This window comes from Dermacentor albipictus, chromosome 8 (genome assembly GCF_038994185.2).
Source record: "Dermacentor albipictus isolate Rhodes 1998 colony chromosome 8, USDA_Dalb.pri_finalv2, whole genome shotgun sequence".
Taxonomy (NCBI): Eukaryota; Metazoa; Arthropoda; class Arachnida; order Ixodida; family Ixodidae; genus Dermacentor; species Dermacentor albipictus.
In genome coordinates, this window is record NC_091828.1 from 116,260,496 (window position 1) to 116,265,823 (window position 5,328).

At 44.5% G+C, this 5,328-nt stretch overlaps 1 non-coding gene across 1 annotated transcript; it reads right to left on the bottom strand.

Annotated features, from left to right (window-relative positions):
- Window positions 1–4,142: 4,142 nt before the first annotated feature.
- Window positions 4,143–4,217, bottom strand: TRNAS-GGA (transfer RNA serine (anticodon GGA)). The gene has a single exon. It is a non-coding gene; the product is annotated as a tRNA-Ser (tRNA).
- Between the last annotated feature and the right edge of the window lie 1,111 nt (window positions 4,218–5,328).

Below are 5,328 nucleotides of genomic sequence, written 5' to 3' on the forward strand. Positions count from 1 at the left end.
TAAAAATATGTTCTTGTGGTATTAAATCAAAACACTGAACAGACAGGATCAGTTCAGGGCTACGAAATGCTTGGGTAAGAGATTACAAACTCCTCGGGGTATAGATAAATGAGGACAGTAGATATATGGAAACACCAGAAAAGACAATAATAGGAAATGCGAAGATAAATGCGGCCATAATGAAGCATAGATTGCTATGGCGTTACAATGGTACGAGGTGCTCCGTGGTCTGTGGAAAGGTGCAATGTTTCCGGGACTTACATTAGGAAATTGGTTTATTAATGTGCTTGAAGTAAGGGGTACAATCAGGACTGGATTGCAAACAAAGGTCAGTGGGACGCCTCGCATTGGGCGCTCACGGGAAAACTACAAATGACGCTGTACAAGGTGACATGGCCTGGTCAAGCTCTGAAGGGAGGGACACATAGAGTAAAATTAATTTTGAACTACGACTGAGGAGTATGAAAGAAAGTAAATTGGTGTTGAAAGTGCTCAAGTGTTTGTAGATGAAAATATTTACTCATAGTGGAGGAAGGAAGGAAGGAAGGAAGGAAGGAAGGAAGGAAGGAAAAAGTGGAGAAGGAAAGGCATGGAGGTTAACCAGCTTAGCTTAACCGGTTTGCTACCCTACACATGGGAGAGGGTTAGGGGCGATGAAAGATGGGGAAGGGAGAGAGAGAGCGCGCACAGCATAGTGGAGGAAAAGAACTGGGAAGCTTACCATTATGTATGCGGCCAATATAGTCGACAACCTGTCAACAAAGAACGGTAAAGGCAATGTCAGAGAGGCTGAGACAGTCTCCGGGGTGGCTGAAGTGGAAGAGAAACCGGGTGTAACTACCTAAGAGATAAATACGAAATCGGAAGAGAAAGATTTGATGACAACTTAAAGAGAAGCACTTCACTTTTCGAAGCGAGCTCAGGATGCCTTAGAAAGCGTATTTATAAAACGAGGTACACCAAAAAAGAGGAAGCATTGGCTGGCTGCGCTAAAGCTAGGGAAACGATGAAACATATTTTATTAGAACGTGAAGATATCTACCCGGCTGTTGATTTAGGCTTCGTTGGCCCCTCTGATGCTCTTGTGTTCAGGAATAGCAGGGCGAAAGCAAACATGTCCGCAACAGTAATTAGGAAAAGGCGATTTGAGGTTTGGTGGCAGAAAAGCCGGGAGACCACAAACAACGGGAAAGTACAAAAACGAAGTTCCCAATAATGGCCTAGAAATTTTTATGCTTGTCATTTGTTGTCTGTAAAGAAAATCTAAATATATCCTATTACATTCGGCAAAAGAAGAAAGAACTCAATGGTGCACGCCACCACCACATTTCAAAGGGTACCAGATAGCTAGCATCTATCCATTCATACGCGCTTTTGGCCATCGATAAAGAATGTGCTTTAAGAAACGCGCCAACTGCCACAAAGTTTATGCTTTCTCTAGACCAGGTACATTGTAAAGCATTTTGCACGCTGGGTATTGCCTTGTCCCATGGGTAACATCCCACCTTGGGCTATAAAAAAATGTATTGTACAGACAGCCAGCTCCAACTACCCGTGGGATGAGAAAAGGCGTAGTTGGGAACTCTAATAATTTTGACAACTTTGGGTACACCGAAACACCTTACAAGAAAATTTGACAGCATTAGCTTTCAAAACTTATCTATTCCACTGTTTGAGTCCTTTGTCACAGTTATAATAATTATTTGGTACAAAGGGTCGGCAAACAAAAAAAGAATTCACGCGAACCTCCTTGGGAGTTGTGAAAGCATGCGTATTCATTGTGCGACTTGCTCATCTCCACGCAGACCGTTTTATTGTCAATGTTAATTATGGATCTTGATCCGACTAGTATAAACACTTGCGAACCCTTAAGGTCCTTATCAGCCTTACCTGACCAAATGCGACCCTTATCAACCCTTATAGCTTGTTATCAGCTTTATCGGACTTGATCCGGGCCCCAAACCTGATCGGTCAATATCGCCCTTATCGCAATCGATCCAATCCTAATCAACCCTTATATGTCCTTATTAACCTCATCAGACATGATCCGACCCTTATAAATGCTTATCGACCTTATCAATCATATCGGATTTGATCCGAGCCTTATGAACCCTTATCTGTGCTTATTGAGCTTATCAGAATCGCTCCTACTACTATAAGCACTTTTCGCTCTTCAGCACCTTATCCATCCGCGTCGAACGATTATCAACCATGATGCGACCCATATAACCCTTCATCCATCATTAATATCCTTATGAACTCATTGACTGCTTATCTGTCTGTGTTGCGTGACGTGAAGTGCATGAGCATCCCGCAAGGCGCATCCCGCGACGACCTAAACGCATCGGAATGTGGCATGTTTGGCAAAAAATTCTTGCAAAATCGGAATTTTCCTGATCTATACAATGCTCCAAGTCGGCTCTACATGTGGTCCTATAGAGATGGGTTTTATTCCATCATCAACAAATCTTCCAGCAAAGCCTTCATAGAAACCTATCTTTTGACGTTTGTATTGTACCGTCGGGACAGCATATTCATATGGTTAAGATATATTCACCGTCTGCAAGCGTGAGTGTTCAGACCAAGGGTAAGAGTTACTCCGCTTCTGATCTTAGAGTCGTAGTTTCTAACGTCACCACCACCAATGTTTTTCCTTTCGAATTTTTTCGCTTTTGTTTTATACATTAATTTCTTTATAGCGGATTGTCTTACATGAAAGGCGGACGGATGGACGGGTTCCCTTGTTGGGTCGGCATAGCAATGCTCGCGTATTTGAAACTTTCACTGGTTCTTACCAGCTATCTAATCTTATTTCTTCAATGGGAGGAGCTTTGGCATGGAAACAAAGCACCCTTTATAAACACGCGGAAGGAAGAATAAAAAGATGTTTAGAATGTAGAAAATCATTACTACTAAAACAGCTAATGATGTGTGTATGCAGAGCAAATCGACATGGCATAAACAAGTACAAACGGCGTAGATGGGCTCTCGTTTGTGTTCCTTGAGTTATTGGCACTGCACAAACTAAGTTTTCGAGAAAACATGTACCAACCAACCCATGAACCAATCTTTTGGCCACAAATTCCCTGTAACTCTATAGACGTGATTTGGCAGCACTTATACGAGCTCAGCCGAATTAATATCGCTCGTATTCAGTATTTTAATTTAACGGTCATGTGTTTCAGTCACACATTACGCTCCATCACTATACATGGAGTAGGACACGATATGCTGCCCAATGCTCGTTGTATATTGCTTGGAGCTCCTTCAAAGAGGTAGCTTTCTTTATTTACTTCGCACAATTTTGGTGGTTGAGTGGACGGTCTTCTCGCAAGGTAGGCAGGAAAGGGTAAGCAGGGTAAGGAGGAGGAGATTAAAGAGTGGAGAAGGACGCACAGTAGCGGAATAGAAGCGAGGGGGGTGCACGATTGGATGAAGCAGGCGACAGTAGGCGCGCGCGGCTTGATGTCACCGAGATCACGTGGTGCCCGCGCCCCACGTCAGACGGATAGCACTTATGGAGTTAGACTCCTTGCCGACTGACATTGCATGGACGAACATATGATGATCGATACGACGTTCACACTGAACCGTTTCGAGAAATGGACTCTCTCGTTTCACGTGCGAAAACCGCCACGTGATGATGTGGTACGCCAGGGTGGGGGACTCCCGAATCATGTTACACCAAGTCGCTTTTGTTTAGACTATACATCATTTTTTTTTAATCGGATGTGCAAGTTAGCGTCAACCTGCTAACCCTTGAACGGTATTACTCAATGAGACGGGCATTACCTGCTCGCGAAGTTAGTATGCGTAACCGTCTGATAAATCAAATCGCGCTACTTAAATTTCTAATTAATTACTTCACGGCACGCATCGGAATTCACGAACTGTGTAGCAGAGAAGTTGTCAAAGCGTGTCCACTTGTAACGTATTCTTAGGGCACCAGTTTGAGAGATAATTCATTTCCAAAGTGTAGGAGGAAGTACACTGGCGTCCCACTTACCGCTGTTTGTGCTTCAATGCATAAAATGACGTTTTGAATAAAGGGAAAATCAGACATCCACCCGTTCGTAGCAATTGCTACAAAGGAAACCCATACGGGTTCCTCGAAAGAAAAGCCTCATAGTTGAAGAAAAATTCGTCCTGGTCCGGGACTCGAACCCGGGTCCACCGCCTTTCCGGGGCAGCCGCTCTACCACCTGAGCTAACCAGGCGGCTAGGAGATAGCAGGGCGAAGTCGAATTTGTCGACAACACGAAGCAAAGGCAAGGGTTTGACGTAGTAGTTCTGCGGAAACCCGCAAGGTGGAGAGAAGTAATGAATAAAGAGAAAATCAGACATCCACCCGTTCGTAGCAATTGCTACAAAGGAAACCCATACGGGTTCCTCGAAAGAAAAGCCTCAGCGTTGAAGAAAAATTCGTCCTGGTCCGGGACTTGGCTCAGCTCGTCAGCCACCACAAATTCACGTGTAGAGGAACCAACAGCACCGAAGCCGTTCCAAATCGGGATACGACCAACAGAAAAGCGAGATGTCGCGAGTTTCGCCTTCGACGTGGCAATCTCCCCGGAAATCGATGCAGCGGGCTCGAGGCAACTGAACGGCCCTTCTAAAAGTATTCCTTGAAGAGACATTGTCTTTTTCTTCTTCTTTAATTCAGGAAAGGGTCTGGCACGTGGTAAATAGAAAGGTATATTTTCGACGTCCACTTAGCTGGCTCTTTACTGCGGTTTCTTTTCTCTCTCTTTCTCTCTCTCTCTTTTACAGCCATAGAGTTGTGCTCGGACGTAGCTATATAAAGGTAATTCCACAGCAACTACGTAGCTTGCCAATACAAGGTGCAGCCATGATGGATACATCATCGAGTAACTCAAAATGGACAAAGAGAGCTATGTAGATACAGTCTTGTACCTCGATAGCCGGTATACATTCGCGCTTAGTTAAGTAGTCGTAGAAAGCATAAACCCATACGAAATCATACATTACATTTGCCTTTCGAACTTCAAATATTCCTACGAACAATTTAGACACGGGCGTTTTTGCATTTCGCCCCCATCCCAATGAGGACGCCGTGGCCGGGATTCGATCCCGCGACCTCTCGCTTAGAAGCGCAACACCACAGCCACTAAGCAACCACCGCGGGTAACCGCACTTGTTCTCTGCCAGTTGGCATAGGTATTGCGTATTGACTGCGACCTTCATGATGCCAAAGACCAAAAATTGAAGCTCGCACGTGCTCTACTGTCAAATTACATTGTCTGTTACGTAATTAAACTACGGTACATCGAGCCTCTAGGCTCGTTATGGCTGTCCAGGCGCACGTAT